The 14074-nt window shown below is 42.4% G+C and overlaps 1 long non-coding RNA gene across 4 annotated transcripts in view; it reads right to left on the reverse strand.

Moving 5' to 3' along the window:
- LOC129620830 (uncharacterized) overlaps positions 1-14074 on the reverse strand; it is a 72285-nt gene that overhangs the window by 40865 nt on the left and 17346 nt on the right. For 3 of the 4 annotated variants that reach the window (XR_008698740.1, XR_008698738.1, XR_008698737.1), the window contains exons 2-3: positions 11970-12109; positions 1795-1963 (exon numbers count right to left, since the gene is read on the reverse strand). This is a non-coding gene — a long non-coding RNA (uncharacterized LOC129620830). The remainder of the gene's footprint in view (positions 1-1794; positions 1964-11969; positions 12110-14074) is intronic. The other variant, XR_008698739.1, reaches the window with a different exon arrangement.

Genomic DNA, 14074 nt, shown 5'->3' on the forward strand with positions numbered 1-14074 from the left:
CGGGGATCCAAGCCTGGGCCAGCCATATGCTGAGGCTTGACTTTTCTCCCCAGCCCTGCTGTTCCTTAAACTGGGTTGTGAATCCTAGGGCATCCACAGTTGTCTTTGGAGGGTCCTAGGATGTCAACAAGGATTCCAAATTTTGTTTTCATTTTGTTGATAGTTTGTTTAAAATTAATGTAAGCATGGGAGCTGGCTCGGGGATGCAGGGCTGACCAGTGTAGAGTGGAAGACAGCTGTGGGATTCCAGTGCCTGTGCTTGCTTTACGGTGTAGAATGTGTTGAATCCATGGAACATAGTCCAACATCACATTCTCAGATGTCAGTGTGACATATGAGGACCGAATGATGACGTGGCCTCCTTATGAATAAAATCGCAGTGATATAAATAGAAACAAAGATGTGAGAACCAGGGTACCCCATATGACTCACACAGCCTAAGCATAGTGGACCCAAAGGTCCATCAGCCAATGCAATCAGCAAAGCATCATCTGTCTGTCATATTAACCTGTAAACATTAATTTCATTAATTTAAATTATATTGGGGTTCATGGATTTATTTCCATTTTGTTGCAAATTTTAGAAATCCATAGCACTATAGGCCGAAGGTATTTGATGCTAATGCTTATTTCACTAACTCTACAATAAAAATGATTGAAATAAGCACCTGAGTTTGCCTCTGAGAAGAATGTATTAAACCTACTGCCTCCAACATTCATGAGAGATAGAACAATGGGTGTCATTATCCGCCCTCATTTTGCAGATGAGGGAGCTGGAAATGACAAAGAAGAAGTGATTTCTTCAATATTACCATCTCACCAATGCTCAAACCAGGACCAGAATCCCAAGTCTTTCAGAGAAGCAGAGTGAAGTAGATAGAGCAGGGGTTGCAAGGTGGTAGCCCGTAGGCCAAATTTTGTGCTGATCTTATAAAGGATTAAAAAATGAAGACATTTCACAAAAAAATCCTATTTTCCTGGCTTCTCTGGAAAAATGAGATCTGGTCAACCATCATTGACCAGAGTTTGGAGGAGCTCTTCTCTCAGGACCCAGGGATCCTGCCCCAGTGCAGATTATCATTCTCTCTGTCTGGGGTGGGGCCTGAGCTTCGCAAAAGCTCCCAGGTCTTATTCAGAGATGTATTCTGGTCTCTTCTACTTCCATCCTCCACTTTTAAGAATCCTTCTAATTATTTTGGGCCCATATGGATAATCCAGGACAATCTCCTTCTTTTAAAGTCAGATGACCAGCAACCTTAGTATCCTCTTTCCCTGTAACCAAATATACTCACATATTCTAGAAATTAGGACAAGGACAGCTCTGAGGAGCCATGATTCTGTCTGCCATGTTCAAAATATATGCCTTATTTTTATAGTTATATTTATTTTTATAATCTATAGTTATAATCAATTTATAATTATATTTATAATTATTATTATTTTCCAAGTCAGGTTAATTTAATTTTCTATGCTGCCCAAAGAGTTGATGAGAAAGTCAGTCCTTGAGCCCAGTTTTTGCAGCAAAAGATAATGTTATCTTAGATCCTAATGAGTTTTTCTCCACTCAGATAGTAACCAGCTGCTAACCTGTTGCTTTCTACAGATAGACCAAGTATGTACACATACTTGGTCCCAAAAGACTTCACAAAGCTAGTGCACACTAGGTCAAAGCCATTACCAGCTCAGGGGGCTCAGAGAATGGAGAAGGTCAAGGGTGGAGAATCTGATTTCAAAGCAGAGCTAAAACACCATGCAGCCAGGGCAATGAGCATTTTCTGAGAAAAGATAATGTCACCTTTTCTTTGAAAGCCTGAGCCAACTTGGTCGGGCAAGAGAAGCACCCAGTCTGGCTGAATTAATGAAAGCACGTCTTCAGTTCTGGAGAAACTGCAGTAATTAGAGCCATGCCGTTTCCAGCAGGAGACACACATTGACCACCGCATCTTGTCTGAGCGCTCTTCTTTCTATGGAATTTGAGACAAGATTGACAAGTTCAACAATACTGACCAAAGTTGCCCACTCCAGTATCCTTGGGCTTCCCTTGTGGCTCAGCTGGTAAGGAATCTGCCTGCAATGTGGGAGACCTGGGTTCAATCCCTGGGTTGGGAAGATCCCCTGGAGAAGGGAAAGGCTACCCACTCCTGTATAACGGCCTGGAGAATTCCACGAACTGGATAGTTCATGAGTTCACAAGGAGTCGGACACGGCTGAGCGACTTTCACTTTTACTTTCACGGTGACCTTACATGGAGTTCTGAACTGAGTCTCAGAAAGGGAACAGCAACACAAGAAAAACATCTCTGGTTTAGAGTTCTTCCTTCTACTTTTTGTTTTAATTTCTGCTGCTCAAACTCTGGTTAAGTTACTAGTCAGGAATCGAGGGAATTGTTTTCCCATTGAAATTCTCCTAAATTCATGTGTTTAACAAGTACTTATTGAGAATAGCGTATGTCCCTAGAGTACTGTTTCTTTATGTCATTGTGTTAGTTTCAGCTGCTCAGCTATTGTGCTAAGTCGCTTCAGGAGTGTCTGACTCTGTGACCCTATGGACTGCAGCCCACCAGCCTCCTCCATCCATGGAATTCTCCAGGCAAGAATACTGCAGTGGGTTTCCACGTCCTTCTCCTGGGGATCTTGCCAACCCAGAGATCAACTCTTGTCTCTTAGTCTCCTGAATTGGCAGGCAGGTTCTTTACCACTAGCGCCTGGGAAGCCCTATTTTAGCCACAAGGAAGTATATATTGATGATAAACATTAATGAAAACAGGATCTAACATGGAGTGTTCCCTACAATCAATGTAAACATTTGACCAGAGAAGATCCCAACAATAAAAATAGTAAGGTCAGCATTGTTCAAGGCTATTTCTTCACATCAAAACTGCCTTTAATATGTTTAGACTGTGTTTACAATGAAAGCAAAAGAAATGGCTGAGCTTGTAGATATTAATGCTGAATTGGTTTTAACTTCTTTCCTCCTGGTGAAGTATATCTTTCGTAGCTGGCGTCACTCGCCTTCTGCTTTCCCTGTGAGTAGCTACGCCCTTCAGCCTTTATTATTCCTGCATCTACTTGAGTGTCTTAGGATAAACGCCCCAAGGTTTCAACACAGTGCCATGGGAGACAAGGCTTGCACCAGTTAATTTAGCAAAACTCAGTGGTATCATGACTTGTTATTGCCCTAAATCAGATTGTTTTTCCTAAGTGAGAGTTGTAAACTTAAACTCTGCTTTCTGATCCTAGCCAGGCTGGGGACAGGGGAGATGGGTTTTAAGAAATAAAATTAATGGGTTCAATAAGGGTTACGTTGTTCAAAAAACTAAGATCATGGCATCCTGTCCCATCACTCCATGGCAAATAGATGGGGAAACAATGGAAACAGCGACAGACTTTATTTTCTTGGGTCTCAAAATCACTGCAGATGGTGACTGCAGCTATGAAATTAAAAGACACTTGCTCCTTGGAAGAAAAGCTATAACCAACCTAGACAGCATATTAAAAAGCAGAGACATTACTTTGCCAACAAAGGTCCATCTAGTCAAAGCTATGGTTTTTCCAGTAGTCATGTATGGATGTGAGAGTTGGACTATAAAGAAGGCTGAGCACTGAAGAATTGATGCTTTTGAACTGTGTTATTGGAGAAGACTCTTGAGAGTCCCTTGGGCTGCAAGGAGATCCAACCAGTCCATCCTAAAGGAAATCTGTCCTGAATATTCATTGGAAGGACTGATGCCGAAGCTGAAACTCCATACTTTGGCCACCTGATGCAAAGAACTGACTCACAGGAAAAGACCCTGATGCTGGGAAAGATTGAGGGCAGGAGGACAAGGGGATGACAGAGGATGAGATAGTTGGATGGCCTCACCGACTTGATGGACATGAGTTTGAGCAAGCTTCAGGAGCTGGTGATGGACAGGGAGGCCTGGCGTGCTGCAGTCCATGAGGTCTCAAAGAGTCAGACACGACTGAGTGACTGAATTGAAGAGTTATGTAGTTATTGCATACTCCTAGCTGTGCTAAAGTATGGGAAAAACACCCAGGTTCTGGAATCCGTCTGATCTGACTCCAGATCAGCCTCTTACCAGCTGTGTGGCCTTTGGTAAGCTACGCAGCCACTCTGGGCCTCATCCTGCTCTGCATTTACCAAGTTTCTATTACAGGTCAGGAATGATGATGGGCACCGAGGAAAGCTAAAGAAGGTCCCTGCTCCCCAGAGACTTGCAGTCAGTAGGATTTAGAGGCACTAAACAAGAAAACAAGTACAAACCAAATAATTCCTCGTGGCGATGATCCATATAGGAAAGAAATCTGACTGGATTGAGGCCAGCACAGAGAGGACGTTCTGGAAAATTCTCTTCTAGTAGGTGTCTTTTAAGGAAAGACCTAAGAGAGGATTCATTCTTAGAATAGTCTCAGGAAGAGATTTCAGGCATTAGAAGAGAAATTGAAGATTACGAAACTCCGCATCTCACAGATCTACTGTGGGGGTTAAATGGGCTGCTGTTCCCTAGTAAGACCTAAGATCAAGGTGTCTTGCTCAGGGCCCCTCGGAAACCAGCAGACACAACTACCACCACTACTGTGACCCTACATGTGATCCTGAGGAAGGGGCATGCTGGACACCAGAGTTTCAAAGGCTCGCTCTTCCAGATTCCCACATCAAAGATCCAGAGAGAGAAAGAGCAGGAGGGCTTCCCTGTGCTGACTGAAGGTTGCCCGCCTGAGATCCCTGAAGCTTCTCAGCAAGAAACCACACTTCTAGGTGATAAGCGGGTCAATTTCACAGAAAAATGAAAGTGCAGGAAGGAAGTTGAGAGACAGGGAGGCTTTCCTTCTTTCTCCTTCCAGAATGCGTTGTACCTGGAATACTCACACGGTTCTGGTCCAAAGGAAGAAGCAAAGCCATGACGTACTAAGGAAACTGCTAATATAATAACTAGGAAGCACCGTTGTGGTTCTTTCTTTTTCTACTGCTAAGTATTTTTTGTACTTTTATCATTGCTTTTTAACTACCTCTTTCCTCCTTCCTATGTGTTGAACCTATCTCCTATTAAATGTAAAATACTTATAATTGTTAGTATGGTTGTGTGATCTGGTGATATCTGTATATAAATCTTTCACTTTAGACAATTGCCATTAGAGTCAAGCATAATGACCCAGTAGACATCTGCCTGACGAGCTCTCACTTCCTAGAGTGAGAATCTACTCGTGCTGCCTTTATTACTAAAACTAGACAAGCATGACCTACATTATTTTCATTCTAGAATCAGAAATCCCCATTGAATACACACTTTTCCACCCCAGTCCCATTCCTTTCCCTTTTCTCTGATAAAAGACCAAAGTCCTGGGTCTCAGGCCAAGCTACAGAGGAATAAAGAACACAATGAACTTGAAAAAACACATTTATATGTTAGTATTAGATAAATAAGGGGTTGCTAGCAAGATTTTCTGCTTCCTAATCTCATCTGCTTCTTCCTAGGTTAGTGAAGGAGCAATCTCCTTTTTGATTTCTCAGGAATCACCATCAATCTTACGTGTCAGAACTTTTCTCCAGAATCCCAAGTTAGCTTTACTGTGGCCTGGCAGAGGGATGGAGGCGGGAGAGAAGAGGAAGAAGTATACTGCTTGGAGTGATGCGAGTTGAGTTTGAGTCTTGGGTCTGCTTTTTTGACTGTGCTGGGTCTTCACTGTGGCGCCTGTGCTTCTCTCGTTTCCTGTTCCATAGGAAAGGCCAGGTGTGCAGTGTATGGTATAGAGTAATTCACAAACAGTGATTTGAGGATGGTAATGACTGTGATGATGAAGATGATGATGATTTCAGCTGTGTGACCTTCAGTGAGTGACTTAACCTCCCAAAGTCCCATTTTTTGTTATTTGAAATGAAGGCAGAGGATGAACTACATGCCCACCAAGACCACATAACAGCTTTTTCATGTTATTGATGAATAGGGAAGCAGAACGAGTTTTCATGTGGATTTGCATGTTGGGATCCTCAGCTCATGGCCTGTAAATGGCTCTGATAACTGGACTGGATTGAACTGAATCCTCACTCATCAACTGTGCATCATCTTTTGTAATTTTGGGACCAGAGCCAACAAAGCTAAGGTTGTTTGTGGGTCCCAAAAGCAAAGACCAGAAGAGGCATTCAGGCTTTCCAAGAATCTTTCCCACACACTGTCTCTTATTTTCCTATCTTTCCCCCTTTGTAATGAAAACCTCAATGTCCAACTTCCATGTTCCTCTTTCTGGTCAACCTTAATGCCTGTCCCTATGGTTGCATCCTCTGACCATGGGGGAGAAGTTGGGCATTTGATGAGAGACGGTCCAGATATCTGCTGTCCACTGTGAGGACTTTGAAAAGGACTGGATGTACTTTGTATTGCTTAGAAGAATCCACTTGCCTCCAAACACCACTGAAAACTTTGTAGTGAAGACATTAGGTAGTGAGGAGATTATGTGCCCCACAGAAGGCTTCATAAAATCCCCATTTGCACACCTCCTTCCCAAACACCACGAAGGGTTTGCCTTTGCCCACCTGTCACCAGCCACGCAGACTCTGGGCTCCTCTGCTCGCTGACATCTCCCTGCTCTGAGGCAGCCTCTCAACCTGCCAACCCACACTTGTCAACAAGGAGGCTTCAGTGGCTGCTGCACCCTCCTCCTTAGAAAGGATGCTGGGGGTGGCAATTAGACATAATTTTGTCCTTGTCAGGCACACTCTAAGAACACTCTACTTAACTGTCAGGTCACATGTTTTTCAAATGGTTCCTTAAAAATCTTTGCCAATCCTTGTTCCTTAAGAAGCATCAGACTGGCAAAGTTGTGACAAATTGCTTTGAGTTCCAAGAGAGGAAAAAATGTACTCTCTACATATGGTGAGTAAATTCAAATATGCATGTAATACACAAAAATACAGAGGTACACAAATCCATATGATGTATAATCTTTTTGCATATAGTTGGATATATATATTTAGGTAGACATGTTGTGTAAACATATATCTGTGTGTGAATATATTGGGATAAATTGGTGGACTCGATGATGATGAAGGTAGAGCTTTTACTGAAATTTTCCATGCTTCTGGCTGGATAACACGGAGTTGTTATGGTCTCACCTCATACAAGAAAGGATAAGTAGGTTCTGCTCAGAATTTAAAATAAGCTTTAAAAGAACACCCAGCGAGTGCCTGTCATCCTTTCTTTGGGGAGGGGTAATTGCTCCTGATCTCTTGCAGTTACCCTTTCTCTAAACCCAGAGAGGATTATCTCAGGGGGAAAATGAGAGTTCCGAGTTACCAGCAATACAGGAGTGCTCACTGGCACAATGGGGAGATGGTCCTCTCACAATGGGGAGATGGTCCTCTCACAATGGGGAGATGGTCCTCTCTTAGGCAAGAATACACAGAAGAACTTTACAGAAAAGATCTTCACAACCAAGATAATTGTGATGGTGTGATCACTCACCTAGAGCCAGACGTTCTGGAATGTGAAGTCAAGGGGGCCTTAGAAAGCGTCACTATGAACAAAGCTAGTGGAGGTGATGGAATTCCAGTTGAGCTCTTTCAAATCCTGAAAGATGATGCTATGAAAGTGCTGCACTCAATACGCCAGAAAATTTGGAAAACTCAGCAGTGGCCACAGGACTGGAAAAGGTCAGTTTTCATTCCAATCCCAAAGAAAGGCAATGCCAAAGAATGTTCAAACTATGGCATAGTTGCACTCATCTCACACACTAGAAAAGTAATGCTTAAAATACTCCAAGCCAGGCTTCAGCAATATGTGAACCGTGAACTTCCAGATGTTCAAGCTGATTTTAGAAAAGGCAGAGGAACCAGAGATCAAATTGCCAACATCCACTGGATCATGGAAAAAGCAAGAGAGTTCCAGAAAAACATCTATTTCTGCTTTATTGACTATGCCAAAGCCTTTGACTGTGTGGATCACAATAAACTGTGGAAAATTCTGAAAGAGATGGGAATACCAGACCACCTGATCCGACTCTTGAGAAACCTATATGCAGGTCAGGAAGCAACTGTTAGAACTGGACATGGAACAACAGACTGGTTCCAAATAGGAAAAGGAGTACGTCAAGGCTGTATATTGTCACCCTGCTTATTTAACTTATATGCAGAGTACATCAGGAGAAACGCTGGACTGGAAGAAACACAAGCTGGAATCAAGATTGCTGGGAGAAATATCAATAGCTTCAGATATGCAGATGACACCACCCTTATGGCAGAAAGTGAAGAGGAACTAAAGGGCCTCTTGATGAAAGTGAAAGAGGAGAGTGAAAAAGTTGGCTTAAAGCTCAACATTCAGAAAACTAAGATCATGGCATCTGGTCCCATCACTTCATGGCAGATAGATGGGGAAACAGTGGAAACAATGTCAGACTTTATTTTGGGGGGCTCCAAAATCACTGCAGATGGTGACTGTAGCCATGAAATTAAGACACTTACTCCTTGGAAGGAAAGTTATGACCAACTTAGATAGCATATTCAAAAGCAGAGACATTACTTTGCCAACAAAGGTCCATCTAGTCAAGGCTATTGTTTTTCCAGTGGTCATGTGTGGATGTGAGAGTTGGACTGTGGAGAAAGCTGAGCTCCGAAGAATTGATGCTTTTGAACTGTGGTGTTGGAGAAGACTCTTGAGAGTCCCTTGGACTGCAAGGAGATCCAGCCAGTCCATCCTAAAGGAGATCAGTCCTGGGTGTTCATTGGAAGGACTGATGCTGAAACTGAAACTCCAATACTTTGGCCACCTGATGCGAAGAGCTGACTCATTGGAAAAGACTCTGATGCTGGGAGGGATTGGAGGCAGGAGGAGAAGGGGATGACAGAGGATGAGATGGCTGGATGGCATCACCAACTCGATGGACATGAGTTTGGGTAAACTCCGGGCATTGGTGATGGACAGGGAGGCCTGGCGTGCTGTGATTCATGGGGTCACAAAGAGTCAGACATGACTGACCGACTGGACTGAACTGAACTGAACTGGGTGACCTCTGACATGATGCTTCTAATCCTGGGAAGAGAAAGCAAATAAGTCAATGCCAGGCTAGAAATGCCCTGAAGCTTATTCAAGGAACTGGCCAAAGGGCTATGATGAAGTAAAGAGCTGGAAGCGATGCCACCAATGAGGTATCTCCAGGGCTGTGACTCCACTCAGAAGAAAACCTCCAGTCAGTGGGGCATGAATGCACAGTGAGTCCACATCATTTGGATCCCTTGTACTGAAAATCATCATAGGGTAGGTTGTTATGTATTCAACCACCGATTATTCAACTTCCATTAAGAACCTACTATGTTCTCCCTGAATAATCAGGCACCTAATACTCAACAGCTATTCTGGGCACAGAAGAAACCTAATAAAAAGGCAGACATAAATATGAGACTCTAAGTGACGTACTCCCTAGCTAAGAATTTAGCGATAAATTAATAAATATGTAGTAGAGGTTTCCCTGAGGTGGCCCCACTTTATACAAGTTATAAAAAATACTGATATCAAATAGCACCATGTCACTTTGAAAAGTGTTGTTTTGGAAGGTAAATTAGTATATGATCACTCTACTGATAAGTAAAGGAGGATAAAAATTGAATTTATCAATCTGACAAGTGCAACAGTTGCAGTTTAAGCAGAATGCTGGGGGGGAAAAATCTGACTGGAGTAGGTTTTAAAAAAAAAAAAAAAGAATGGGTAAAGAAGCAATGGAGACTGTGAATCCAGACACTTTTTTGAAGAGTTTTGCTCTGAAGGAGAGTAAAAAATTAGAACAAATATTGGTGGAGGTTGAGAGAGCTTATTGTTAGTATAGGAGAAATGGGCTTCCCTGATAGGTCAGTTGGCAAAGAATCTGCCTGCAATGCAGGAGACCCCAGTTCGATTCCTGGGTTGGGAAGATCCCCTGTAGAAGGGAAAGGCTACCCACTCCAGTATTCTGGCCTGGAGAATTCCATGGACTGTATTGTCCATGGAGTCGCAAAGAGTCAGACACGACTGAGTGACTTTCACTCACTCACTCACTCACTCATAGGAGAAACAGCGGCATGTCTACTTGTTGAGGGATTGGTCCAAGAAGGGAAATTCTGATGATGCAATGGGGAGTGAAGAGTGGAGCCAACTGCTAGAAAGCCATCATTGAGTGGAAGAGAGAAGTGGAGAGCTAGCATGGAATGTGGAGAGAATGCCAGGGATAGGAGAGAGGACAATTCATCTGTTGTACCAGGAAGAAAAAGAACAGATGATGGATAAAAGGATGGATGGATGGATAGGTGGATAGATAGAAGGTAGGTTGGTAGATGTACAGATAGATAGATGAGGTAGGTTAAAAGTCATTTGGTTAAGTAGATGTAGTGAATGTTATTAGGAATTTTCTTTGCATTGCTTCAGTTTTCTCAACAAAATAAAAATCAGGCCCTTCTTTGGTGAGGAAGCACTATTAGAGGCTTAAGGAGAGAGGAGAAGATGCAACGTGGTATTGGGAGAGCAGGAGAATGAATAGACCCGAAAAGGACACAAAGATTGCTTGGTATCCCACACAGCTGCTCAGGGCTTGTGGCCATCCCTGGATGAGAGGGCTGGCATGGTTAGCAGTTTTATCTTCAGCCACATTTGCTGCTGGAGTGCAGACTTGAAATAGTGGAGAGCTGGATGCGACCAACTTTGCATTCTTGTCGTACAGCTACATTGCAATTGCAAGGGACTGAAGGTATGTGCAATGCAGTGCTTAGAATGTCAGACCATGGAATTTAAACTGGGTAGGGAGAAGAGTAAGGGACATGAGGAGGATTTGGACTGAAGGTTCTGGTGGGGTCCAGATGTTGGACTTGAAGTACTCAAGCTAGAGAGACAGGAAGTAGCATTCAGAGAGTGGACTAGCAGGAACTAGACGTATGGGTGAGAGCATAGTTACTGGTGATGCCTACAGGGCATGCCCGTGACAATAAGCAAATGAGGCAGCACAGGGGACAAGAGCATGGACGATGAGCAGGTGATACACGGAGGGGCCAGTGTATCCGAAGGATTGTCTGATTGTCTAGTGGTTCATACCATGCACCAAGCACTTAAGGGGCAAATTTCCTGTTTGGGAGTAGATCACAATCTGATGGGAAAGTGAGAGACATAAAGAAGAATTTTTGACAAAGAAAATGTGATATCACATTATATGTATAATACAACTATATATAATATCATGTTGTTATATATGTCAGCCAGAGAAAGACAAATGCTGTATGATCTCACTTATATGTAGATTCTAAAACTCCCTGAACTCATAGCTACAGGGAGCAGAATGGTGGCTGCCAGAGGCAGGGGGTATAGAGTGGGTGAAATAGGTGAAATTGGTCAAAAGGTAAAGAAAAAAAGATTAAAAAGTGATATGTTCTGGGTTCTCTTGGAAAAGTGGAAGATCCGGCAGTAGGATCTGGCAGACCTCAGGCTGGGATAAGAAAACACAAGCAGAAAAGATCTTATCCCAAAGAATTCACTCAGTAAATGTTTGTCAAAGACAAATAGAGAAGGAAGGAGGAAGAGAAGATGTTTCCTTGGCAGAACTACCAGAGTTTGATAACAAAACAGAATTTAGGGAGCAGAGAATAAGTTAAAATGCTTCTGAGATATCATGCCTGGGCACTTGAATGGAATTGAGTTCAGTAAATGCTGAATGGAGACTGTTAGTTATGCTGATGTAATTCAGACATTTAGAGTGTTGAAATATCAGAGCTCAGTGTGTGAATCAATGGCTTTATTGATGGATCCCATAGCTGGAAAATCCATTTCAAAATGCCTGGGCTGAGAGATACATTCAGAGTCTTCTTAATATTCATTTCCACAAACAAAAGTGTACTTTAGGAAAAGGTTGTACCCTAGAAAACCTTAAGTTTTCAAACTGGTTCACAAACATACAGAAAGTGTTATGAGTTTGTTGGAAAAAAATGAGAGAATTTCCTGGCATCCCTTCCGGTTATCCTTACCTTGAATCTCTGGAGAAGGATATTTCTCTCTGAAAAAAGCAGGTTTTTCTGTTACTTCTCAGATACTAGGCGCTCAGAGAGCCACAGAGGAGTTAATTAACTTCAGGTTTATCAGGTGAAGACTGCCCCGGTGTTTTAGACTGAGGGATAAGAGGAAAAGCAAATTGCTTCAAAAAGTAAGCTCAGGTCAGAAGGGGAAGCATGCAGAGATTTGGGGTTTTGGAGTGAACATAAGGAATTCAATGTTTCTTGAGACCTTTACTCTGCAGAGAGTACTTGTAATTTAATCCAAGAGTGACAGTGAGTGGAACTGATGGGAAGAGCCATAGTATCTTAAGACACCATCAGATGAAGTTAGCATGAATAGCCTAAAGCTGAAGACCAAGTTCAAACGCCAGTCCCTCATAACAATTCACCTATCATTTTCTAAACTGGTATTTCATTTCAAGTTTCTATTCTTTGTACCAGCTTGTTCCTTCTGCTTAGGAAGACCTTTCTGCTTGTCTTTAATTAATAAAGGAACTTTTTATGTTAAGGCTCATTTGCCCCCTAGAAGGATTAAAATTAGGAGCTACTTCTTTTGTGTACCTCTCTATTCTAGAATCCATTTCACTCTGTGGGAATTATTTATTTGTGGGTGTTTTCCTTACTCTAACTCAAGTATTTATTGAAAAAAATAATTGAATGTCTGCTGCTGCTAAGTCGCTTCAGTCATGTCCAACTCTGTGCAACCCCATAGAGTGCAGCCCACCAGGCTCCCCCGTCCCTAGGATTCTCCAGGCAAGAACACTGAAGTGGGTTGCCATTTCCTTTTCCAATGCATGAAAGTGAAAAGTGAAAGTCAAGTCGCTCAGTCGTGTCCGACTCCCAGAGACCCCATGGACTGCAGCCTACCAGGCTCCTCCGTCCGCGGGATTTTCCAGGCAAGAGTACTGGAGTGGGGTGCCATTGCCTTCTCCAATTGAATGTCTACATTATACTAAATACTTTGGGAAGAAGTGAAAAATTCTGTCAATTTCCCAAATGATTTAGTAAACACAATTTGGAGCAACTACCTACCTGACAAGAACTAATCGGATTTTCTAGTGAATTTTTCACTTTTAAAGCATCTGATTGACAAATGATAGCCATGGCTCCAGGGAGCATTTTTCTTCTCTTCCCGTATAGCTCAGTTGGTAAAGAATCCACCTGTAATGTGGGAGACCTGGGTTCGATCCCTAGGTTGGGAAGATCCCCTGGAGGAGGGAAAGGACACCCACTCCAGTATGCTGGCCTGGAGAATTTCATGGACTGTACATTCCATGGGGTCACAAAGAGTAGGACACAACTAAGCAACTTTGACTTTCACTTTTCTTTCTCTCAAAAAAAAAAAAAAAAATCTATATATAGGCTTTTTAATAGATGTAAACAAAACCTAAAGGACCCAGCTCTTTCTTGACCCTTAGGCCATGGTGAAGAGTCACCAATGAAAACTCCAAAGGATGCTTTCTTCTTATTCATTTCTGCAACTATACATCACTGCATTTGTAATGGGAAGAAGGATTTCAGCCCAGCTACTCAAATGGGGGGCTGCCTCTACCCATTCTTTTTGTCACTTCACAATTTATCAGGAAGGAGGACCCACTAACTTGATTGTTCAGAGTATGAAATATTAAGGGGCTGTGATTGCTAGTAATCAGACTTATATTTTCCTTCTTAACTATTTCAGGATAGTTAAGAAAACTCACACCCCTCTCTTCTGAGAATTGTTCTTGCTTTATTTTTTTTTTTAATTCTAACACTTTGTTGAGACTAGTGTTCTGTTTTGTTTTGTTTTTGGCTGTACCATGCAGCATGTGTGATCTTAGTTCCTTGACCAGGGATCAAACCTGCACCCCCTGCAGTGGAAGCATGGAATCTTAACCACTGTACCATCAGGGAAGCCTGAGACTCTAATTTTATGTAGCATAGACCTCTATTTTGGGGAAAGAGTGGTGATTTCTTTATCAAAAACTTGTAGCTTGCCTCTATTATTCTTCTACCATACTAAAGGATTTATCCAATGCAATTAGATAAGAAAAATCAATGCAAAGCACAAGAATGGGAAAAGAAGTAAAACTATCCTT

This window comes from Bubalus kerabau, chromosome 10, assembly GCF_029407905.1.
Source record: "Bubalus kerabau isolate K-KA32 ecotype Philippines breed swamp buffalo chromosome 10, PCC_UOA_SB_1v2, whole genome shotgun sequence".
Taxonomy (NCBI): domain Eukaryota; kingdom Metazoa; phylum Chordata; class Mammalia; order Artiodactyla; family Bovidae; genus Bubalus; species Bubalus kerabau.